The following is a 27,041-nucleotide window of genomic DNA, read 5'->3' as shown; positions in this document are numbered from 1 at the left end:
GGGGCCTAACGAATTTCAAAACCAAGGCCGAAGGCCTGGTTTACATACGCCACAAAGGCCGAAGGCCAAAAGGCTGCTGCCTCACAGGGACGTCAGTACAACGTCGTTCCAGCACCTAAGCTTTGAGCTGCAAGCTCGACTTTGGCGTCAGGTCAACGTGGTGGCGCGGCTCATCCGCAGATTTCCCAAGTTTTAATTTTCCCTTTTTTTTTCTTTTCGAAATTCCTAGGGTTTGGAAAACCCTAATTTCTTCAAAATTCTTTCAATTCTTTGTCTCACATATTCCACATAGTAAAAATTGTGTAATGCATGAAACAAATATATATATTGACAAATATGTGAACATATACAATATATATATCGGAAGGAAAAATATAAACATAGGGGGGTTCATGCATCATGGGGAATGTTTTCATGCTTTAAGGTCGTTTCAAATATCATACTTTATTTTAAGCGTACCTGATTAGCAGAAAACTACAAAACCCTTTGAATTTGTAGAAAATCCTTCTCGGAAAGACGGAATTGCATCTCCAATGTGCTATATCACATTCAACAAAGAAAAATTAAAGGAAAAATTAGGTTCTCATCCTTCCTTTTACTACTCCATTAATTAAAATCCTATTCATTTTCAATTTTTTATCAAGGTCCTTGGTATTAATAAATCATTAATTATTTCAATAATAAAATATTTTTTATTTTTAAATATATTCATTTAATGTTAAAAATGTTACAATTAGTATATTTATATTTATGACTAAATTTTTTATCATATATTTTTAGTTTTAGTTTGTATCCATTTTTAATTTGTACCAATTTTCTTTTCAATTTTAATTTGTACCCATATATTAATTTCTTTTTGTGCCCATATTTTTTAAAGTTTATTTGTATTTGTACCCATATATTTTTTTTATTTGTACTTTTTATTGTGCTAAATGTACCCATGCTAATTATATGTGTCACAGCCCGTTCCAAATTATTATATTCGTGGCTGTGAATTGACGAAATTGCCCTTAAGAAATACTAAGTTTGTGAAGCTCAGGTTGCTAATTATCTAGGTTCCTAAGTTTTGAAAATAAAATGGAATTTAATAAGGATGGAACTTAGATTTTTAGGTTAAAATGTTAAAGTTTGGTGTTTGGAGATTGGAATAAGGACCACGTGGGATCCCCACATCCCTCAAAACCCTCCTCATTTCCCGTTCACTGTCTTTCTCTCTCCTCCTTCACGATTTCTCACTCTCTCTGTCTCTCTCCTTCGAACTCACACGGACCACCACTAAAACCACCCTAAATCTATACCAACGTCAAGTTTGAGACCACCATTGGAATCCTGAGGACTTCAGGATCACGTTGGTATCCATTTCAGGTAAGTTTTACTTCGGAAAACCTAGATTCTAAACTCCCCATGAAAGTGTACTGTTCATGAGCTTTGAATTGGTTGTGTTTTAGGCCAAACTAAGCTCACAGTGAGCTTAAGGAAGTCCCAAGGAAGCTCGGAGTGCTTCGTTGGAAGTTTTTGGACGTAAGAACACGGAGATCGACAAGTTCAAAGTTTGGCCGGAGCTTTCGAGGCTCTTTCCGGCGAATCCCCGGCGAGTTAGGAGTCGAGGTAGGTATCAATCTCTTCGTCTCGTCAAGTACTACAACTTTCCTTTTTGTTTCACGCAAGTTAGTTGAGTATTGAAGAAGTTATACTCATTTGAAAAATACCCAGTTTCCGGCGACCTCCGAGGCTTTCGAGGCCGTTTCCGGCCAAACCACGGCGAACTAGGTGTTGTGCAAGGTACCATTCTCTTTGTCTCTTCAAGGGCTACAACTCTCGTTTTTGAATCACTTGATTTCGTTGAGAAATGACAAAGTTATGGTAATTTGAAAAACTGCCCGGAAAACGGCCGCCGGAAAAACCAGTCTGGCGACCCAAGGAAGAAGAAGGTGCTACAGTAAAAAAAAATAAATAAAAATAAAATTATTTTAAAAATATGTCGACGTCCGTGACGTCGAGTAGATCACCGTGGTATATTCATATACCCAAATTGAGCACCGTATGAGAAAGTTATTAAGGATTGTTGGTTAGGTGTTCGAATAACGTTTTATAGTTTTCACATTTAGATAAAAATGTGAATTGACGATCCGACCGTTGGATCGTTACCAAACTTTGATACGTTGTAATACGTAATATTTGAGGATTATTGGAACTTACGGATTGGGAATCCGAGTTACGGATCTTCCGGAATTGGAATTGTAAGTCCATAATATAAAATGTTAACCGTCACTTAGTTTTGGAAATTGACGGAGATCCGACCGTTGGATGGTGATGAAATTTTAGGATGTTGTCCTAGAGATATATTGTGGACCTCTGGAAGTTATGGATTTAAAATCTGAGTGGCAGATCTTCCGGATCGAACTACGTAGTGACGTATTTTATATAAGTTATATATTCTATCGATATGAATTCTGAGGTTGGATTTGATTACTATTCTAGGCGGCGATCGTCGTGACGCCTTGATGTGTGGTGCTAGGGAGTTGTTGGACGAACTCCAGGTGAGTGGGCAGTTTTGTTTTCCGTATATATATATACTTGACGTTTCCCAGAAATTGAATTGAAATGAAAATATGTTTAAAATGAAATGCATATGAGTTATGTGGAAAAACGGGAAGTGAAATACCATGCATAGAATTGATATGAAAAGTATATAGAAATGTGAGTTGAAATGCCATGCATGAATTAATATATGATGCATATGTATGAATTGGTGCGGTGGACGCACAGGTAAGAATTGATTTATGATGCATATGTATGAATTGGTGCGGTGGACGCACAGGTAAGAATTGATTTATGATGCATATGTATGAAATGGTGCGGTGGACGCACATGTGAGTATTTATTTCTGTTATGATGATGTTGATGTATATTGAGCTCAAATCCTGCACCATAGTTTAGTGCTTATAGTATTCACCGCATCGCACGCTCGCCTTGGATCCAAGTAGATGCTAGTCGTACAGTCCACGCGGAGTGGGTACGACAGGCCAGTCGCGAGAGTGTTAGTGAGATTCCGACTGGTGGGTGACCTTAGATTATGTGCACAGATGATTATGAGAAGCACTAGAGCGTAACTTATGTGCAGAAGGCCGTACAGGTCACGCGGAGTGACTCCGGCAGAGTGTGAGAATGATAGATTTTGAGCTCTAGGTTCAACCGTACAGGGCTATTAGAGGGCCTCCGGTTGATTACTTTCTTGTACCTAATATGATTATTGTTGATGCATCCATACTTAACTATTGAATTAGACATGGCATGGCATGATTGATAAAGAAAAATGTTGAGATAGTAAAAATGAAGTTTTGAGAATATATATGTATATTTATATTTTACATTTCTGGGAAAGTATACAGGTTTTACGGAGAGGGGTTACAATGCTTTGAGAAAAAATTGGATTTGAAAAGAATTGTTTTACTGACCCACTCAATTTTGGTTTTGCGCCCCTCCAGGTTAAAGAATAGCTGAGGTGTGGTGGCTACGAGGAATTCGACGGTGTTCTGACAGATTGGACAAAATTAGGACTCCCTTCGGGTGTATCAACTTATAAATTGTATCTTAAAGCTTCCGTACTGTGCAAATGGTTACGTCACTCTCACGTGACGGCCAGCATGCCCTCCTTCGGGACGGGGTGTGTCAATATGTACCCATTCATGTAAAACTTTTTAATATTAAAATGTAGTCATTCTTAAATATACAAATTTGTTATATGTAAAATGTACCATTTTTTTAATATAAAATCTATTCAATTTTTTTTCTAATCCATTTTTAAACTTATATGGGTACATTCTTTATTCTTTGATTTTAAAATGTATCTATGTCAATTTTAACCGAAGAAATTTACTAATGTTATTAAGCCTAATATCTTTTTTCTTTTTTTTTTGTGATTTTGAAGAATGTACCCATGTTTTGATTTTTTTGGTTAATTTTGATGAATGTACCCATGTTTACACACACACACACACACACACAAAATAGTATATTATATTTTAATATTTTTAATCCCACAAATTATGGTTTTTTATTTAAAATCTCATTTATACAAACAACTAAAATTTCTAATTTTTAATTTAAAAAAATAGTAACGTACATAGAAATAAATTATTACATTAATTTCAGGGATCTCAATCAAAAATTAAAAACTAACAAAGTTTCAATCACAGAATATTCATGATTAAGGACCGCATCCAAAGTCTCCAAAAATTAAATTGAATCAATAGCATGTAGATCAATTCAAAATAATAAATTAATCATAAAAAGAATGATTAAAACGTAATACTCCCTTATTAAAGATCAAACTCTCATTAGCGTACCTTCACGAGTGTGCTAATAACGTGTTGTAAACATAATTTACTAAACAATTATAGAAACCATATAGAGAGAGAGGGTGCGGCATAGAGAGAGAAGAGAGAGATGTGTAATTATGGGTGTGTTTTATTCCATTTCATTGTGCCTTTATTTATAGTAGTAGGGAAGGTTAATTCCTTACCCTTTTAGGATTACAACTCTTAATAGGAATATAAGAGATATCCAAGGTGTACTACGATTTACACAACTACATTCCTAATCTAATAGGACTGCAACAGTTCTAGCTTTAACTTAATTTTTCTAGATAATAACCGTAATGTATTATATTGATATGGAAAAAGAGAGAACCGTCTACATCAATTGTCTTATACTTTTCACATGGTGATGACAATTAGGTCTCGTTTGGGGTTTGCTTAAACATTTTTACAGGCAACTTTGGGGTCTTAATTGTGTTTGATAAATGAAAAAAAAAAAGTGATTTTTTTTCTTTCAAAATCATGGGTTGACAACAGCGCAGAAAATAGAAATAGCTTTAGACATGCTTCTCAAAAAAATGTTTTTTTTTTTCATTGGAGGTAGGGGTGAACAATACTAATTAATGAAACTTTCATATTGACAATCCTATTTTGGTTTTTTTTTTTAAAGCACTTTTAACGCTACAGTTTACCAAACACTAACTTGCTTTTTTTTCACAGTTGTTTATTTTCACAGCACTAAGTTTTGGAAAAAATAAAACTCAATTATCTAGTTAGTCATTGTGAAGTTTGTGGAGCCAAAAATAATCACAAGGCGACACGTGGATCTTTGGTTAAAAACGACAAGAATACCCTTGAGGCACATTGGAGTTCCTACGCGCGAGCAACAGGCAATCATCTTTCAATCAAGTCAAAAGTGCCCAAAATAGGTAACAATTCAAAACCTATTTCATCTATCCTCCTTCGTACAAGGTAATTCCCAAAACATTTCTTTTAAATTATGTTAATTGATTAATTAATGAATTTATTACCTAATTAATCCATTAATTACCAATTAAACCACCAATTACTCCCAAAAACACACATAAGGCCGGTCACCTTCTCTCCCAAGGGGGCCGGTCATGCCTTATAATTTCTACCTCATTTTCCCCTTTTATTAGCTAATCAATTAGGCAAATATTGTCACATCCCGGCCTTGACTCAGCCGTAGCACGATATTGTCCGCTTTGGACCCCGACCACGCCTTCACGGTTTTGTTTCTAGGAACTCACACTAGAACTTCACAGTGGGTCACCCATCCTGGGATTGCTCTTGCGCGAACTTGCTTAACTTTGGAATTCCGATGGAACCCAAAGCCAATGAGCTCCCAAAAAGGCCTCATGCTAGGTAGAGATGGGCATGTACATAAGGCTTAGAGGATCCACTCCCCTGGACGATGTGGGATGTTACAAATATTCTATTAATTGACTAATTGATTAGCTAATTATTCCATAACTCTCAAATTAAACTCAAATCAAGAACCTAGCCCACAAAGGGAGCTAGGGGGCTGGTCCTCTCTCACCCAAAGAGGCCGGCCACTCTCCTATTTAAACCCCTTCATTCTCCTCAAAGTTCACTTCCAACTCTCTTACTAAAATTCTCTAAAAATTATCAAACACTTTCTCTCTAAATTCTAACTTTGGCATCGGAGGTTCTTCGGCCAAAGCCTCCCCCCACCCCCACATTCATCATGGGCGCGTGAGGCTCTTGGCCTTGACCAAGGGTCTTAATTGTTTTGTAGGTGCAATTTTGTCCAAAATCAAGAAGGAATAAATTTGCATTCATAAAGTCAATCTTTAATTTCTGGAAGCAATTACTCACCTTAACCAACGTACCAAACAAAGCATACTGTTCTCATCAGAACTTTTGGAAAATTATAACATGCATGTAGTTGAATCAAGGAGGAACAACTTTGAGAATTTTCAGTCTCACACACGTGTAAAGACGGAAGACCAAATCATTTGCTTCTTAAACTTCGTCCTACCATTACAAGATTAGTACTCATCAATTTGGTCGTATATAATTTTTTTTTTTTTTTATTTTTTTTTATTTTTTGACAAAGGTCGTATATATAAATTAATTAACTTAACGTAGACATGAAAAATCCCTTAAAATTCTTGAATGGGAATATGGCAGACTTAATGTTTACAGGTTCAATGGATAATTTGACCGTTACGTGCCAAATTGCCAAAAGTATACTAATCTTGGTCACCAATGATGCTTCTTGAGTTTGGCATTTAGCTACTTGCATGTCGCTTCTGTGTTTGTGGTACCAAACATTCAAGCCATACGATTTAATTGAAAACGACCTCTTATACATTATTCGTTGCAAATAAACCTACCAACTTTTGTTAGATCGGTGTTATCTATTCATATTATGATACGTTAATTATTTCATAATTTTGATGCTCATAGTCATAAAGCGTGTGTAAGAAGGATATCTTGTTACTTGTTGACTTCAGTGCTAGTAGGAAAAAAAAATACACGTTTTATACTTTCTTTTTTGTTTGTTTTGTTACAATTATTAGTAAGCGAAGAGAAAAACGAACCTAAAATCTCATGGGTAAAAGTAAATGTTTTTTAACAATTTGAAGTGCAAGACTTAACCAAAGCCTTAAACTAAAAATAGCTAATGCCACTTAATATTACGGCCTAGTGGTATTCTTCTTTATTTGTAAGTGAGAGGTCTTAGATTCGATTATCGTCATAGACGAATTTGAACCACATTATTGCTACCTCATTATGAGGCTAAGCCCAACCCCATCCTTTTAGGCTAAGCCCAACCCCATTCTTTGACTACAAATAGCTAGAAGACCCAAGTAGGCAAGTCCTGCAGGTCCCCACCCGACCCTAGCGAACGGGATTGATTTGGAAATGGATGATTGATTTGGAAATGGATGTATCTGGAAGTGTTAGGATTTGGATTTATTATTGTCTTGATTAGTTGATTCGGTCCAGTAATTTGACCCAGCTGTAATCCCCCACTCTCATCATCTAAATTTCTTAAACTAGCGCACTGTTCCTTTTACTACAACAAACAACAATAATTTCACGTTGAATTAAAACTAGAACAATATTAACTGAATATAAAACTTTCTTAAACTAGCGCACTCTCATCATCTAATGACAATAACAAACTGACATGGTACGGGTAGATTAAATCTCGAATAACTAAACCTACTCTGATATCAAATTGAATATCAAAATACGCAACAAAATTAACTGAATATAAAATTTTATTAAATAAATAAATATGAAATTACCAAAAAAACTACATGAACTCAAGATCCTACTGTTTAAACTAATGCACTTGTTATTTAAGAAAACTAATGCACTTTTTATTTTCTTAAACTAGTGTACTTTTTATTTCTTTCAATTAATAACCTCCACTTCGTAATTTCACTCTTTTAATGATTGTGCACATATTGCCATATCCAATGGATGAATCAACCCATCTAGGTTTTCCGTTGAACTCTTACTTGAAGTTCGTAACTTCCTATAGTTGTATGTAGGGCTGGAAAAATTTTCCGAAAATCTCAAACCGAACAAAAAAAAAAATCTCAATCCCAAACCAAAAAGGTCCCAATCCCAAACTAAAATTCCCGAAATTTTTGGGATGAAATACTGAACCAATCCCGAAATTTCGATATGGGATTCATGATTGTCTACTCAATTTTTCAGTAATCCCATACCGAACCGAAAATAATATTAGATATATGTTATTATATATTTATATATATTATTATACATTTGAGCTGTTGCTAACTACTAGTAGCAATATAATTGGTGTGGTCTACAGGTAGTAACCATAGCTCTTTATCGCCACATCTGCTAGTACGAACCTCCCACAAATGTGTCTATTTCTTCAACCTGAAAGTATTGTTAGTTTTCGAACATATTAGGTTATTAACTTATTTTTTTGCTTTTGGGTTTGTTAATTATTTTATTTTGGTGGCATGCTAATTTAACTTGATATGAATCATTGTTATTTCAATTTGTATGAAATTTGGGAATACCAAGCCATCCTGAAATATCGAAAATATTTCAAGAATGCCGAAAATTGGGAATACCGAAATTTTGATTTGGATGGTCTTCAAATTCTCATTCCGGAAATTTTCAGTTTGAAATTCGGGATCCTATTTTCGGTTTGGGATCCCTTACCAAACCACTCCTGGTTGTACGCTTGACTAGGCTACAACTTTTTAAAGCCATTCGTTCATTTTAACTATTGAGACTTTTTTTAATCTTTGATCCTTGGCAACGCTTCTTTCACAAATATAATGAACATTGTAACATTATTTTCCAAAATTTTCAATTCACTCAGACATATTTTAGACAAATGTGTCTCCAAAAATCAAGGGGCAATTATCTATAACATGTTTAATAAGAGTATGCTTGGTAATGTTTTGCATTTTACAGATATAAAAATAAGTGTAGAATGTGTTTGGCTAGATTGCCTTATAGTAATAATGAAAAATGTGTAAAACAATATCTAGGCTAAAATATGTAACCCATCAAATATGTTTTTATGTTTTTTCAAAAATTAAATCCAAAAAATTGTATATATAAACAAAGGTAGAATTTTTATTGAGAAAGAAAAAAAAAAAACATACGCACCATCATGGCCACCACCCCTCCACCATCTCAATCCACCACCATTACTCCCACTACCACCCAACCATCATGTGTAGGGCAAAACCTTACCCTGTGGCAGGGCCAGTACTAAATTTTTGGGTGCCGGGGCAAACTTTCAAGACGTTTGTTTTTTCAATACACAAACATATATTATACTACTTGAGGAAAAACATACACTTGGGGACATGACATAGTACCTAAACCCCAACAATCAAAAGCAAAATCTTATACAACCACTTCAAGCAAACCTCCTTAAAATATCAATTTTAAGAAACTGTCTTCTTGCAATTTTTGAAGCAAAATCATCATTTATATTTGTGGATGCGAATTTCCGCCACCTCTTCCTTTGACGAAAATGCACCTGCAAAATAATAACACCGGAGATTAAAGCCAAAAGCATCACACGCCCATGATGAATAGGGGCCTTTGGCCAAAGAATCTTTGATACCAAAGTTAGAATTCTGAAAAGAATGTGTATGAGTGTTTGTGGGTAGCAAAAAGCCTCCTGAATTTTGGAGATAAAAGGTGTATTTATAGGAGGGGAGAAGAGTATGGGCCGGCCCTCTAGGGTTTAGGGGTGGCCTGCCCTTGGTTGTATTTTGGGTGAGAATATTCCAAGAGATTTGTTTAAATAGATATCTTTGAGTAATTTGGCAAGTATCCTAAATAATGGATTAGGATTACTCAATTGAAAGATGTCTTTTCTGATTAGGAATATATTTATGATAAGAATTGATCGGATCATATTTATATATATTTTTACTTCGAATTCACTCGTCTTTTCTTAAGTTAGTTCCTTATATTTTGAGCTATTTACGTTATTTTTGTGTTTATAGGATTTGTTTATGCAAAGAAAATAAAAATGGCACAAATGAGTTTTAAATAATAAATTCATCGAAAATTGCTTTAGTCGTTCTCATTTTGTCATGGGTTATTGGTAGAATTATGTCACGGATTATAAGTCATGGAAGTTAGGCTAAATTTATTAGGTATGCATTAGAAATTATATGGCATTAGAAATTATATGATATATCTAAAATTGAAGTGTTTTGCAGTTGGTGAGTAAAGAAAAGAAACATAAAGAAGCTGCCTTTGCAGCTGGAACAAATGGAAAAAAAAGGGATCCAAGAGACAGCAAAACGTGAAAGAATAAAATAAGGGAAGCTGCCTTTGGGCAGTGGAAAAATAAGAAGAAAAAGGAGAATCCAAGGCATGAGACACGGGGGAATAATAGTGGAACAAAAAGAATGGCAGAAAATAAGAGGAAGTGGACAGAGTTAGGTGGGATAGAAGAAGAATAATAAGAGAGACAGTGTGCAGGTTGAGTGGAAGCTGCGGGGAGAAGCAGAAAATAAAGATAGACTTGCGGGGAGACAGTGGGGCGACAGAAGCCAGTGTGCAGCATAAAATAAAGGGAAGAAAAAGTCATACAGGGCCAGCGGGAGAGAGGTGCAGGAGAATAAAAAGAAGACGGGCTATCTTGGAAAAAAAAGAAAAGGGGGGGATTGGTGGAAGGCAGAGAGCTGCCTTTGGCAGCCTGGCAGCGAGAGAAGTCAGGGGGGAGTGAAACCGAGAGAATAAAAAGGCTGCTTAGGCAGCGTGATCGAGGGAGGAATAAGCTGCCCAAGGCAGCATGGCAAAGAGAGACGTGCGGAGAGAGGTGAGCACGGGGGAAGCTGCCCTTGCAGCTGAGACTGACGCAAGGAAGACTGACGCGGGCAGGGGGAGAGAGAAGTGGGCACGAACGCAGCAGATCCTCTTTCGGTTTAATCTTTCCAAACTCCTCTTTTATTTCTGTTTTAATAATGTGTAAATAAACTTATTTTGGCTAGAGGTTAATTCAAAGCCATGAATATATTTGTAATATGAATTGATTACCTTCGGTTGTGATTTCATAAGTTGTGAATTCAATTTACTTATCTGTTCGTATAAAAACTGATTTGTGTATGTTGGTTGAGAGTGCACGCTTAATTTACATGCATGAATTTGATGCTAGAATATAAGTGAATTTCACCTAATCGTTATGAACTTATATTCACAAGTAGTAAAGGTTGCTAGTCACAATCACGTTAAGTAAATTCTTGGCATAAGTTTCATGCAAATCATAGTAACGAGTGTCCCGTCAATGCTTATGTTTTTCATAAAACTTAATGATTCTTGCTTGTATCTCTATTATGCAACTCATGTAGGGAACTTGTAGGGAATGTTTTGGGTTGTCGTATGCAATCATCCAACCCAATAACTTGTGGAAAAACTGAGGGTTAATTAGTGCAATTCACGGTTAATTTGGAGCGTTGAGTATTCATAGCTTATTGAAAAGCAACTGGAAATCATTTTGTATGCAAGTATAACATGTGTGGAGAAGAACCCTCTAGCTAGTCCGTCATTTATCATTTTACCTTAATTTTATGTTTTTGTCAATTCTGTAATTTAATTAAGTTTAATTTACTTTTCATCAAAACCAAACACCCATCCATTATTAAATTATATTATTTAGTTAGTTTTCTTTATTGTTAGTCTTTTAATTTAATTTCCGTCCATTTCAGTTCCTAGTGTTTAATTTAATTGTTTTCATTATTTTGAGTCATTTTAAGTGTGTTTCGAGTTATTAGAGTTTTTAGCCTAATTTTGTGTCCTTGAGTCTTATTTAATATTTTTAAATTAATTTAGAATAGATTAGCAATCCCTCCTAATCCCCGGCCTAGAACGATACCCTACTTACATATATACTACAATTGTCAAAAGAGGGTTTAATTTGTGTGTTAAGTAAAGAATAAGGAATTATCCTATCACAAATACCTTTGACTTTTCCTAGGGGCAGCAGTGTCTTGAGTAGTCGTTGATCTCTGTATGCTCTACCTCAGCTGCGCATGGTGAATGAGACTGCTCCCTACGCATTTAAGTATAATCCATGTGTCAGCTCTATGAATTTTAGGATTATTTTTGGCTCAACAGATGCCCCCAAACCTGCTGGGCTACTCGCAGGAAAGGGCATGAGGTGTAGGAATCCAATGCTGCAATGGAGTTTCTGACCGAATTTGATGTAGATTCCCTCTTTAATTTGGAATTTAAATTCTTCTAGGAAAGGAAATCTAATTGCCACCAAAACCTATTTAAGTCTGCATCAAGTAGGGGGTTAAATAAATTTGGAGTGCAATTAAAACCCGTAAGAAAAAGAGAAAACCAAAGGATATTTGTTCCCCCTCCCCTAGCAATCTTCTTTGCTTTCCCTTGCAAAGAATTGTGTTATGTTGCTTTTCTTCTTTTCCAAGGTAAGAAAAATTAAATTTTCTCCTTCTTGATTTTTTGGAGCCTCAGGGCTTGAATTTTGGCTTGACGGGGGTCGAAAAGGTGGCAAAAAGTGGCAGCCATGAGGCTGTTGTGTTGCTGTCGTGGCAACTGGGTCGGGTTGGCATGCCGCTGCAAAGGCGCAACTGAGTCGGCTCGATGCTCTGGCTGCTGCGCGGGGGACAAAGGGTCGGGCCTTCCAGATGACGATGCTGGGCACGAGCCCATGTGCTGGACCTTGGCGCTAAGGCATTGGTCTTGAGCTGCTTGGCTCGTGCAGCAATGGAGACATGAAAGAAAGAAAGGGAGGCGCGGAGATACCCTCCCCTCCTCTATTTAGTTTGGGCCGTGGGAAAAGATGGAGACAGTATGCCTTCTATTAGGCTAAGAGAAAGATAGAGCCTGGCATACTAGGCCCAAGTCTTGGGTCTGGTGCATTAGGTTCAAGTAGCCTTCTAACAATTTTGTCCTTGCATCGTTGTAGGATTTTTTTTTTTCGAACATGTCTTCCTTGAGCCACAAGAATGATGAATTTATTCCACCGTTGTATCACTAGGGCAGATCTGCAAGTAAGCTAGGCTACTTCAAGGCTACTCATGTCAAGGTAAGTTTTGGTAAGCAGTTCAAAGACTTCCTCGAGATGTTTAAGTATGCAACTCTGTCTGGGGTTTGCATGAAATGGGCTAAGGATGGTAGTAGTCGTGAACTATGTTAGGGTTCACCTTTCCCATGCCTCGATTCTTCCAAGAGGTGATCTACTCCATGAAGTGTATTCTTGCTCAGTCTTCGCCCGGGCTGAGCGTTCTGACTCATTTCATCGATGGTAAGTAGGCTACTTAATCCCTAAGCTATTTTTTTTTCTTTTGTTGAGGTGCCTTCTGATTTGTCCTCCTCTATTTTTATAGATTCTGAATTTGGTTCAACTCCCAAGACTTCTCCAGACATGAAGAATGTGCACATCGCTTTGGGGATCATTGCTGAATATCGCGAATGGCATTGGCTGCTCAGTCCTCTTCGTAGGGAAAAATGTGTGCTGCCCCCACATGAGGACATTATGAGGATCAAGGTAAGGCATTCACTTGTCCAATTGCTACCGTGGAACCTGTTGCTAGTGGAGGTGGGAGAAAGAGATCTTCGTTGCCCGATCGAGAGCTGTCAGTGGAGAAAAAGCCAAAGACTTCCTCTGCTGCTCGTGAGAATGCATTCACTGCTAAGAGGTTCGTGATTGACTGACCTTCTTCTAGGGGGAAGAAAGAGGCTGCTGGATATGAGTCTATGAAACCTACTTCCCCGAGGGTTACTAGAACGGTTGTTGACAAGATTGCGCAGCAGAGGAGTTATGTCGTGCCCCTTATGTCTAGTTTTGTTTTGAGATAGCCTTTTGTGCCCAAGTTTGGTTTAATTTCGGAGGTGCATGCAGCAGTGAAGAGCAAGGATAATGATTCCGCTGCCAAGGCAGTGCTAGGGCTGGCCCTTTCTGCTGAGAATGAAATGTCTGCCTGTATAAGTAGCCGTGAACAGCCTGCCAAACCAACCTTATGGGAGTTTTCTGAGATCTGTGCGCTGTTAAAGCCTAATTTGCTTGAGGACACAAAAACATGTGCCAAGTTTGTTGATGGCGTGAGCAAGGTTATTGACTCTAGTTTCTTCACGACGCATGAGGCTTAGTCACAAAGGGGTTCCCTACTTGCTATGAAGAAGCACATCGGCCTTACCCACATGAGATTTATGCGTTTACATGTTGACGGTTCCTCTAATAACCAGGGATCGGGAGTAGGTCTTGTCCTCATCACCTCTGACGATTACTGCTCGAGTAAGTGATCACTATATACTTAAAAGCGACCAATAACAAAGCAGAGTATGAAGCACTGCTAGCAGACCTCCGCTGGCAAAAGACTTAGCGGTGAAGAAGCTCGTAATCTATTTAGATTTTGAGCTTATCACCAACCAAGCCTTAGAAGAGTACATGACAAAACATTCAATGATGGCGTAATACTTGGAGAAGATACGAAAACAGTTTGCAACATTTTAGAGTTACACCCTTACTCAGGTTCCACAAGTAGAGAATGCCCATGTGGACGCATTAGCAAGCTAAGCTTCAACCTTGACTATCAGCTCAAATGCTCCATTACAGTGGAGTACCTGGAGAAGCCAAGCATAGACATGGAATCAACAACTAAGGCGACACATATCAACACAAACCTGAGCTGGCAAGATCCTATGATCGACTACTTAGTCAATGGAACACTCCCTGTAGACAGGCTAGAATCGAGAAATCTTCAAACGAAGGCAACATGCTACTCCATGTCAAACAACATGCTTGTTCACATATCCTTTACAAGACAACATCTCCACTAGATGATGCTTCCTGATGACCTAAATGTTCGACACTTAATCCATGAAGGCTTTTGTGAAAATCACTGTAAAGGCCATTTCTTGGCGCATAAAGTTCTCAATGAAGGCTATTAATGGCTGGCCATGCATTAAGACACTAAAAAGTTGGTTCAAATGTCTACAACTGACACACCTCAACCTAGAAGGTCCATATGAACTCCGAATCAAGCTGTGATGGCCGACATTCGAAGGTGATGAAGCCATAAAGTGTAGTGATGTGAAAAATGTGAACAAATTTAAACCTAAAAGTGACTAAATGCAAGAGTGCACATGTGAGTAGGATTGGATCCATTTTATATGTGATGTCAGAGCATAAGTAAAGTATAATAAAATTAGATAAGAATTATACCATCGGAAGTAGTCCTATATCAACTTTTGCCAGAAATCCTCGTCGACACAAGAGCATTGTCACAAAGACCTGGAGGGGCAAAAAATAAGGGTGAGTAGGCCTGAAAATAAAGTCTTGTCAAACCTTTTTGAAAACGTATAACCCCTCGCCGTAAAATAAGTATAGTTTCCAAATATATACAAATATATATGTATGTATACACACACACACACGCTATATATAGTATGAAAACAGTTACCGTAACCAACAATATTTCAGAAATACAATAAATCATAGTATTCTGCATATAACATCTAGTAATCACAATATCTTGCATAAATGAATGTATAATATCGGGTGTTCATCGACATATGCTAACAAACGAGTTCATGCAGAGGTGTTGCAACATGAACAAGATTGGGTGTAATAATGATTTATACTCTAGTACTACAATCACGTGAAAACTGGCATTATGTGCGTCACATACGAGTCCTAATTGCATATAGCAATCTAGGACAAGACTGGCACCTATAATGGATCCAAAGTGAGCGTATGATACGATGGGAACATACATGTGAAGACTGGCCCTGACCTGAGCGAGTACTAACACCAATGTAGCATGCATGATGACCAGTTACATAAATATGATCATGCAACGATAAATCAACAATTCTAGTCAACATAATACTATTCATTTCCGTAACTATCATTAAGGCATCCCATAATAATGCACATACTTGTGCATCCTATAGGACGTAGCATAATTTCATAAATTCCATCAATGCGCTAATTCTTATAAATGTTAAGCTAATCTAGGCATAACGTAGAAATTTTTTTTATTAAGTACATAAATGGAAACTAAATAAATATAATATTTAAAAGCAAAGACTCACTCACAAGACATGTAGTCCGGTCAAACCCGCCTTGCAGGCATCGAAAATCCTTGCGATGTGTTTCACCTAGAAATGAAACCATTTACGTATATATAATGAACTAATGTAAATACGTGTTTTAGTACAAAGTACGACTAATAAATGAACTATTTTAAAATGATTAAATTTCAAAAAACGGAGGGTGGATTTGGATTCAGCATGTTGAGAAACCTAAGGAGGGACCTCGGGTTGCTCCACACACCGCCACAAGGTGGCTACACGCGTCGGCCACCACGTGAGCCCACATGCCTTCTTCACGATTTCCAGATTTTGCAGGTTTTTAGGCTAACTTTCAGAGCTCATTCCTAGCTCAATTCTTCACCAAACTCGATGATTCAAAAGCCAATTTGTAGATAGAAATGTAGGGACAAGACCATACCAAAGTGGAACCAAATTATGGTTGGTGTTGGCCGGAAAAATGGCCTGAAAGTGGCCAAGTGGTCACGGATTTCACTTCTCAGAAAATTGGGAAAGTCTCCCCTTCATCCTTTCAACATTAACCTTCCTCCAAATCAAGTAGAAAGGTTATAAACGATATCAAATCATGATTAAAAGAAGAATCCGAGTGATCTTGAGGCTTACCTTAGTTGCATAATGGAGTTTTGCCATGAAAAAGGGCGGTGGTGATGATGTTTTTTCCCTGCACTTGCAGAGATTGAGAGAGACGAAAGAGGGAGGTAAGGAAAGAGGGAGAGAGAGTCTGGTAGTCAGTGGTGGTCTGGAGTTCGCCGAAGTGACATAGGTGTTGTGTGTGGTGATGTCTCGGTGGTGTTTTACCCAGAGATGAGAGATAGTTTGAGTGAGAGAGAGAGTAAAAGACAAAGAGAGGAATATAGAGGATGGGACACGGGAGATAGTGGAAGGAGTGGTGTGGCCCCCACTTGGCACACAGCCTAAGCCACAAAAGACAAAACATAAAATATCTCCCATAAGCGTGAATTTACTAAAATACCCTTGGTATTCGGTGCTTCGTAAAATCTTCGTTAGAACTCCAAATTCAATTTCACTTGCACCCACGCGTTTGCATCCTCAAGTACTACGAGAATATGTGTGTATGTGTCTTTGGTTAAGCCCAAACAATAACTAATTATGTATGATGCCTAATTAATAAAATACTAACGTAGAGGGGTCTACTTGCCCTATTGCTTAACGAACCCAACAAATAACCTATCCATATTATAGTTTGTAGCCCGGAATACCGATATCTCATTGTTGTCTCGATAAACAAGTAATAAATTCCCAAGAGTGCAAAATTATCATTTTGCCCCTCATTGGGAAACATGCAAAAATCATCCGATTTATGCTGGTTCATGCTCACATGTTCGTAAGAACACATACCACCTATAAATAGGTGCAAAGGAATAAGGAGTGCTAAGGACTTGGATATCCACGAAGGATTTCCATTTAGCCCGTTAGGAGCATAATAAAAAAATTTCAACGTTAGGGAACAGGATGTCACAACAGCTGCCAGCACCTACACTACCTGCTAGCGAGCTCCATCCGCCGACAAGCCCATGGCCATTCATGTAGTAGGCGATCGACATGGTGGGACGAATGCCGCTTGCTACTGGGGCAGAGGCATGATGATCATGACGACAAACTACTTCACTAAGTGGGTCGAAACCAAACCCATGACAACTATCACCCAGACGGACATAGATTTCACGTGCATTTGTATCAACAATTATATGTATTTATTTTTTGATGTCAAACCCGAACGTGTACACGTGATTCATTTCCAATTGAATTGAAAAGATGCGATCCACATCAAATGCATCCCTAGAACTCCTGATCAGAAAACTCTGGCAAATTTATATTTAATTTATTTTTTAATCCTTTTAATATTTGTCTTCTGGGAGAAATTAGACAATTTTCTCTCTCAATAGAAGCACTGTTCCAATTCCGGCTGCAATATATTATTGAGGCAATTCAATCAAGTTTTTGTTAATTTAAATGCTTTGGAATTAGACCTTCTTTCCAATTATACAAAGATTGAAATAAATATATTAAGGACGGGACATCACTAGTGAGTAACAATTTTAGAGAAAAGGACATGCATCAACCCATATCCTCTCCGGATCATTTGAAACTAAGTTTAAAGATCAAATAATCCCGGCCATTGAAATTTAATGCAACTGTTACAAACAAGGAGTCCCTTTAAAAGTTATAATAATTGTAACTGTTGTACCAAATTTCAACGGTCCGGATCATTTGATCCTTAGGCACAGTTTCAAATAATCCAGAAATGATCTGGGTTCGACATGCATGAGTTTGTATTTTATGGAAAAACAATAGAATATTATCAATCATTCCACAATGAACAAAAATAAATTATACATGGGGTAATATCGACATGTGGGATTTGTATTTTTATTTGGAAAATTGACGAATTCGGGGGACCACCATGATCGTGATCTGGCAACTGCATGCATCTCCCAGGTGAAGCTGATCTCACGCATGGCGTCGAATGCGAACTTTGTAAATTTGTAAAGGAGAGGAAGCATCTCACTTCTCGTATGAATCTCCTTCAATTTATTTGTCCCCAATTTATTGAAGATGACTTTTTATTTCTTTGCAATTTGGCCACTTAGTATTACGATCAGTGATATTCTTTTTTGCTTATAAGTAAGATGTCTTAGGTTCGATTCTCGTCAAAGATAAATTTGAATCATATTATTGCTAGCCCATTGTGAGGTTTAACCCACTTTCTCACCCCATTAGTGTAGATGATATTGTCTATTAAAAAAAAAAGATTATTATGGTGGTTTAGTTGTATTTCTCCTTAATTATAAGTAGGAAAATTTTGAAGTCCTTTATTTAGTACAAGCAATATTCTACACTAATATATACTAAAATGATGGATGAAGGATTAAACTCAAGTCGCTGTGGGTTTAAGAGGAAGACTTTAATTATCAAAGCAATCACTCACTTGCGATTCCTAATTATAGTTGAGTTATTTGGTTGGTTGACCTAATTAAGATCTTGTTTGGAAGTACTTTTAAAATAACTGAAAGTGTTTTTAGAGAAAATATTTTTGGATTCCAAAAGCACTTGAAATCGTTTTTTGAACAAGCACCAGTTATGTGCTTCTTTCAGGAAGCACTTCAAGTACTCTTTCAAGATTCACTTGCGTTTTTACAAATGATTGGTTATAAAAATATTTTCACCAAAAGTACAATATCGTTGTATCAATAAATGATTACTGGTAGCTTGGGACAAAAGGTTTATTTTTTACAAAATCCTGTTTTGCACACCATATTTTTCATTATGCTGATCGTTGAATGCAATTCATACTCTTTCAATCGGAAAAAGCACTATATACCAAAACAATATTCCATAAAAACTTTTTTTATTATGAGTTCAAATCAATAAAAAAAAAAAGGATGTGACAAATAGAGAGGAAGTGAGTTCAAAACAATAAATTCAATTTATTATTGGTTAGGGAGCTAACTTTTACACACTGTATTTTTATCATTTCACACTGTTCTTTATTCATGCTCATCAGCTTGAACAAAGTTAATAAAAAGAGTAAAAGAGTATCATCATCACCCTATTTGCGATTGATGTATCCACTTGAGACTCTATAATGCTAGTAATAATCATCCTTCTAGTGGTTTAAGTTTGTCATGCAATGTTGCATTGTGATGAACTTTATTTGTAGAAGCATTGATCAATTAGAACTTGTCATGTAATTTTGGTCTAGTCTATTTAGACCAAGCTCCTCCTTTTTGTTGGCAACTCTTTGTAGCTTATACTTGGATCTCTTGACCTCAATGTTTTATTTTGTAATCTTTAGTCACGCCGTGTAAGTTACACGGCAAAAAATGATTAAAAAATGTCCACGGTCACCGAAAAATATAAACCTTGCAAATTTTTAGTCACGTCCACGAAAGAAAGGTTCACAAACGTACAAACTAATCTAATGATATTAAATAACTCTCTTAGCTATCTTTCTCAACTCTTCCTCGCTCTCTTTACTGACTATTATTCTTTTCCTATTTAAGGGATTAAACACCATAAACCATAACCCTAAACCCATTAAACCAATTCAAAATCAAATAGTTAAATTGAAATGTTAATTTATCTGTTGATTGTTTGTTTCCCTTCAATAAAAAAATTAAGAGCTTATTTATAAGTGTTTTTAAAATGAATGAAATCACTCCTGGTGAAAATATTTTTGGGTTCTAGAAGCAATTGAAGTGCATTTTGAAAGAAGCACCAATTATGTGTTTCTTGCAGAAAGCACTTCAACAGTTGTTCGAGGGTTCACACTTGCATTTTTACTAAGGATTGGTTCCAAAAGCACTTTCATCAAAAGTGCTTTCAGTCATTTTAAAAGCACTACTAAATACACCCCAGTTGAAAACGATTGGTGGATGTTTTTGCATATCAGTTATTACTTTTAGCCTTTATTATGATGAATCCTTAGTTTAAAAAAATAATAAAAAAAATCCTCTTCTGTTGCAGTCATATTTAGAATAGGAATGTGATTGTGTAAATCCTAGTAGATATGGGAATGTATCTTATATTTCTATTAGGAATAGATTACCTACTAAATGTTGTAATCCTAAAGGGAAAGGCACAATGGGGTGAATCAAACACACCGCATAATTAAATCAATCTCTTTTCTCTCTAACCATAACCCCCCCTCTCTCTAAACCCTAGATCGTTCAATCAAATAGGCGTACAACATGTTATCAGCACGCTTTTGCCAGAAGCTGAGGAATTGACGCATCGTAGGAGGAGGCTATCATCCACCAAATTCAAAGGCTTATTTGTTTTATACTAATTAGGTACACTTAAAATAAAAGAAGATATTTGAAACGTCCATGAAGCATGAAAACATTCCCCATGATGCATGAACCCCTTTATATTTATATTTTCCTTTGGATATGTGTGTGTGTGTGTGTGTGTGTGTGTGTGTGTGTATTGTACATGTTCATATATTTGTCAATATAAACATTTGTTTCATGCATTGTACAATTAAATTGTTATGTGGAATTTGTGAGTCAAATTATATAAAATAAATTAGAAGCAAATTTGGGTTTCCTAAACCCTAAGGGATTTTTGAAAAAAAAAAGGGGGAATTGGGCATGATGTGACACACCCACCGCACCATCACTATGCATGCCACCACTAGGCTTTGGCCTGAGGTCAATTTGATGGGCCTAAAGCCCTAAGCCCGTTTGCGCTTTGACTCGTGGCTTGCTGCTCCCTCTTTGACTGCACCAAGCTTTGGCTTGGGTTTTATACAGCCCAGGCCCGTAACCTTTATCCAACCCAGCCCAGTTGGCTGGGAGTTTTCCCTTAGCCCGCACCAACCTAAAAGGCTAGGCGAAACCCTCGCGCGCCCAACCCACGGCTAGCTTTCGCTGGACCTGCCCGTGCCCCCCCCTTTCGACCCAAACATGAAACATAGCTATGACTAGGGTTTTTTAGCCACCTCGTAGGCCTTTGGGCCTGCAACCACCCTGCGGGCCGCTTCTAGCAGCAACCCGAGTTTTTGGCTCATGGCACCAAGCCCAAATATTTTTGGGGCTATATTTTCGACCCATAATATTATTTTAATATTATTTAGCTTTTACAATCGACTTCGTATGGCTCGATTTATTGAATTAATTAAAAGTGACCTGCATTCCATTAATCTGATAATGAATCCAAAATTATTGACCTAAAGATCACTTTTGGACATTAACGATTCAATAATCTATTTTTATAATTTGAACCGTCACATACTTTCGTAGTAACGAAGCTTTCACACTTAAGTTCCCGAAGAACCTTAAATCCACTATATTCAAATTAGTATATTGCATTCTTTGTTTCTTGCAGGAACCTCTCATTATGAACTAATTGTTCATAAAACTTAATTGAACCTATAGTTTCAAATTTAGTGCCCTTGAAACCTGAAGTTTTCATTCAAAACATACCACATGAAACCTGTAGCTTTTATGCGTAAATTAAACCAATACATGTCTATAGAACCTATGTGTTCTACGATACATGTCTATGGCTTACCATATGACTACTCATGTTTTTCCCTCTGTTTTATGGACATGTCGAACTTAAACAAGCTCAATTTCTCCGCTTTAGAAGTCTCTGGAAGAAACTATCTGAAGTGGGTTCAAGGCGTGAAGCTCTATCTGACTGCAAAGGGCATTAGAGCCACTATCAAGGCACCTATCGCAGACAAACCTGTTAACGAAGCTCAGAAGACTACTACAATGATCTTTAAACGAAGACACATCCATGATGCACTGCAGACTAAGTATCTCGCTAAGGAGGACCCATGCACCCTCTGGCTTACTCTGGCCGACCGTTTTGACAACTAGAAAGATATATTCTTGCTTGAAGCAAGACACGACTGGCAACATCTTCGCATCCAGGATTTTAAGTCTGTGAATGAATATAATTCTGAAGTTTGTAAAATCCTTTCTTTGTTGAAATTCTACAAAGTGGAACTTACCGAATCAGATCTCATGGAAAAGACTTATTCAATCTTCCATGCCACCAATATTGTCCTGCAGCAACAATATAGGGCACAGAAATTCACCAAGTTTTTGGATTTGATCTCTATTTTACTTCTCGCTGAAAGGAAAAACCTACTTTTGATGAAGAATTATCAAGCTCGACCCACTAGCTCGAACGCCGCGCCTCAAGTGGATGCGACCTATTCTAGCAGTCATAAATGATGAAAGAATCGTCGTGGCCATGGCAATGGGTGGCAAGCCCAACCACGGGCCCAATGTCAATAGAGTACTGCACCTAAGGGAAGAAATGTAACTCAGCAGTGTCCACCACTCGCCCCTAAGGTCCCAAACTTCAACAATAAGGGCAAAGCTCCTGTTCTGCCCGCTTCTACTGAACTGGACATGTGTTATCGTTATGGATCAAGAGATCATTGGTCACGCGTATGCCGAGCTTCCCCTGAGGCTATTGCCAAGTATCATTCCCATCGTGAGTCTAACTTTGCACATGTGGATCATTCGGAAGATGCAACTACATCAATGGAGATATCAGATTTTCAAGAGGCGTCAACACCTATGGATGAGTAAATTAGAGATGTTTTTAGGGTGTTTACCCCTAGTGGGTGTGGCCGGCCCCTACCCCCCCTATTTTTTAGGTTTATGGTTTAATTTTAAACAATTTTTCTAAGTATTTGGAATCATTTGTACGGTTTTGGTTTGTTTTGAATTATGGATTGTTATTTGAATGGATATTGTTTTCTCGAATTGCTTAATTGAATGAATTGACTTATATTTATATATGTGACCAATTCAATCAATTTGTTTCTAGGTATGTCTAGTGAAGAAGTCAGTTGTCCAGCAGATAGTGCAACCGCGCACACCATCTTGTGTGAACGACACTATTTTACTAACTTAATACCCAAGAAAGCTCATTTGGCAACTCTCTCAGGCTCATCCAACCTGATTGAAGGATATGGAAAGGCACGTATCATGTTGTCTAATGGTACAATCTTGACCATTAAGGAGGCACTATATTCTCCACGTTCCGGAAGAACGTTGCATAGTTTTAGAGATATTCGAGATAATCAATATCATATTGAAACCACTGAAGATAATGGTTATGAATTTCTTTGTATCACTTCATACGAATATGGCCAGAAACGTATTGACAAGAAGTTGGAACGTCTGCTGAGTGGGTTGACATCACAACCATTCGCAGCATAGAACCCCATAGTGTGGCCGGCCCTATGCCTGAGTTCCAAGACACTTTGTTGCTTTGGCATGACCGTTTGGGACATCCTGGATGTGACATGATAAGTTGTATCCTCAAATCTTCACACGGGCATAAGTTACATCCCTATGTTAGACTTCCGCCATGCAAAGCTTGTTCTTTAGGAAAGTTAAATACTCAACCTTTATATACAAAGATTATTCTTGACCCTCTAAGTTTCTTCAAAGGATTCAATGGGACATTTGTGGACCTATCCAACCAACATGCAAACCATTTAGATACTTTATGGTGTTGGTTGATGCATCGACAAGATAGTCACATGTTTGCTTGTTGTCCACATGCAACGCCACGTTTGCTAAACTCCTAGCTCAAATCATTAAGCTAAGGGCTCACCACCCTGATTATCTGATTAAGTCAATTCGACTGGATAACACTGAAGAGTTTATGTCACAGACTTTTGATGATTATTGCATGTCAGTAAGGATTGATGTGGAATATCCTGTACTCCATGTTCACACCCAAAACGGCCTAGCATAAGCTTTCATAAAGCGCCTTCATTGATAGCTCGAACTTTGGTTATGAGAACCAAATTGCCAATATATGCCTGGGGCTATGCAGTATTGCACGCAGCTATGTTGGTCTGCCTGAGGCCCACCGCTACTCAACCACAATCACCGTTACAATTGGTCACTGGATACGAGCCTGACGTCTCACATTTATGGGTGTTTGGGTGCATCATTTATATGCCAATAGTGTCACCGCTACATACCAAAATGGGTCCTCAGAGAAAAATAGGAATCTATGTCGGTTATGATTCGCCATCAAGTGTTCGCTACTTAGAACCCTAGACATGAGATCTTTTTACCGCACATTTTACAGATTGTTACTTTGATGAGACAGTCTTCCCGTCGTTAGAGGGAGTAAGCATGTTAATGTTTCCGTACAACGCCGTGAATTGTCGTGGTATGCTCCCACTATGTCGCATTTAGATCCCCGCACTACCTAGTCTAAAATTGAGGTGCGACGAATTATAGATCTTCAGAGCATTGCTCAAAGCATGTCGGATGCTTTTGATGATCTAGTAAAGGTGACAAGATCAAATATACTCGCTGCAAACACACCTGTAAGGATAGATGTACCCTGTGTACGTCAACAACCTGCCTAGGAAGGCCGAACCATCCCCGAAAGTGGGGAGGTCACACCCTCCACATGGCAAGGTACATTGGCGGCTAACCAATGATTTGCTCCGACCCTGAAGCGTGGCAGAGCCCTTGGTTTAAAGGATTCACAACCCCGGAAGAGGAAAATGGCACCAACTAGTGACCCGAGTTTGAATCCGACCATCGCTCACTCATCTATTCCAACGCATGAGGTTATTCTAAATTACAGTGATGCTTTAGACGAAACATGCTGCCGTCCCAAGAATTGTGAGATTTCGGTCCATTACGCAGTATTGGATGAAGTTTAGAATAGGAATAAGATGATCATTGATGATACATTCGTGTACTCAGTATTTACTGACATCATGCTTAGCGATGACATTGAACCACGTTTCGTCGATGAATACTGACGTAGAATCAATTGGTCAAACTGGAAACAAGCAATCCAGGTCAAACTCGATAAGCTTGCAAAACGTAAGGTGTTTGGACTTATCGTTCCTACACCATCACGCATGAAGCCTATTGGTTGCAAATGGGTTTTCGTAAGGAAGCATAATGAGAAGAATGAAATAGTGCGATACAAAACACGCCTCGTAGCGTAAGGCTTCTCTCAGCGCCCTGGGATTGATTAGGAGGAAACGTATTCCCCCATAATGGACGTTATAACGTTCCGCTACCTAATAAATTTGGTAGTTTCCAAAAAACTGAATATGCAGCTTATGGACATGGTAACCACGTATCTCTATGGGGATCTAGATACGAAAATTTACATGAAAGTTCCAGAAACACTTCCATTGACTGGTTCAAATAGTTCTACACCACAGAACACTCTCTCAATTATGTTGAGGAGGTCACTCTACGGATTGAAACAATCCGGGCAGATGTGGTATAACCGTCTGAGTGACTATTTGACAAGTCAGGGTTATGTGAACAATGAATTTTGCCCATGCATTTTCATAAAAAAGTCACATTCTGGATTTATGATCGTTGCAGTTAATGTCGATAACATAAACCTCATTGGGACTCCATCATAGCTTGAGGAAATTGTTGCACACTTGAAATCGAAATTTAAGATGAAAAATCTTGGGAAAACTCGATACTGTCTTGGCCTGGAGATCGAGCATTGTTCGAATGGAATTCTAGTACATCAACCGAACTACACCCAAAAGGTGTTGCGTCATTTTAATAAGGATAAAGCGAAGCCTTCAAATACACCCATGGTCGTTTGGACTCTAGATGCTAAATGAGATCCCTTTTGTCCAAATGAGGATGAGGAAGAGATTTTGGAACCCCAAGTTCCTTACCTAAGTGCAATTGGGGCTTTATTGTACTTGGCTCAGTGCACTAGACCTGACATCTCTTTCGCTGTGAATTTTTTGGCAAGATACAGCAATGCGCCCACACGCAGGCACGGAATAGTGTTATAGACATTTTTCGCTACCTCAATGGTACAACGGATTTGGGATTGTTCTATACCCACGAATCTTCGAGTATTGCCACCCCCTATGGTCCTCGGATTGATTCTCGTCTTCTTGGTTACGCAGATGTTGGATATTTGTCTTACCCACATAAAGCACATTCTAAAACATGTTATATCTTTACCATTGGAGACATCGCTATATCTTGGGGGTCTACCAAGCAAACACTAGTTGCGACTTCGTCAAACCATGCTGAGATTCTCACCCTGCGTGAAGCATCGCGTGAGTGTTTTTGGTTGAGAGAAATTATGGGACATATTTGAAGCACTAGTGGCCTTACATCAATCATTGACCTTCCTACGATGATCTTTGAAGACAATGCAGCATGTATCGAGCAGTTGAAAAAGGGATACATCAAATAAGACAACACCAAGCACATAGCACCGAAGTTCTTTTACTCACACCAGTAACAGCAGCATCAGAACATTGAAGTTAAGCAAATTCGTTCCCAAGACAACCTGGCCAATCTTTTCACCAAGTCATTGCCCAAGTCTACTTTTCAGAAGCTCGTCCAAGGAATCGTTATGCGTAAATTATCTAAGTTGAATCACTTGTAGTTATCTTATTTAGAAGTTATGTCTAACTCAGGGGGAGTATCTAGAAGCATACTCACATGATCTTAATGTACTTTTTTTCCTACGATTAGGAGCATTTTCCCCACTGGGTTTTTGCTACCTAACGAGGTTTTAATAAGGCACCCATCCTAAGATGATCATACTCCATTGAGTTCACTACCTTCGTCCTGTTTGATGTTTGTTTAAAGACATTATGCA

The 27,041-nt window shown here is 37.8% G+C and overlaps 1 long non-coding RNA gene across 4 annotated transcripts in view; it reads left to right on the top strand.

Annotated features, from left to right (window-relative positions):
- Positions 1 to 1,144: 1,144 nt before the first annotated feature.
- LOC139188238 (uncharacterized) overlaps positions 1,145 to 27,041 on the top strand; it is a 76,018-nt gene continuing 50,121 nt past the window's right edge. Inside the window, exons 1-5 of one of the 4 annotated variants that reach the window (XR_011571546.1) lie at positions 1,145 to 1,365; positions 1,449 to 1,608; positions 1,714 to 1,782; positions 2,482 to 2,540; positions 3,489 to 3,679. This is a non-coding gene — a long non-coding RNA (uncharacterized lncRNA). Of the gene's footprint in view, positions 1,366 to 1,448; positions 1,609 to 1,713; positions 1,783 to 2,481; positions 2,541 to 3,488; positions 3,798 to 27,041 lie in introns of those variants that run through there. The other 3 variants (XR_011571545.1, XR_011571544.1, XR_011571547.1) reach the window with 3 other exon arrangements.

This window comes from Malus domestica, chromosome 09 (genome assembly GCF_042453785.1).
Source record: "Malus domestica chromosome 09, GDT2T_hap1".
Lineage (NCBI taxonomy): Eukaryota > Viridiplantae > Streptophyta > Magnoliopsida > Rosales > Rosaceae > Malus > Malus domestica.
Note: the sequence above shows the minus strand (reverse complement) of the source record. Positions and strands in the feature narration are given on the sequence as shown.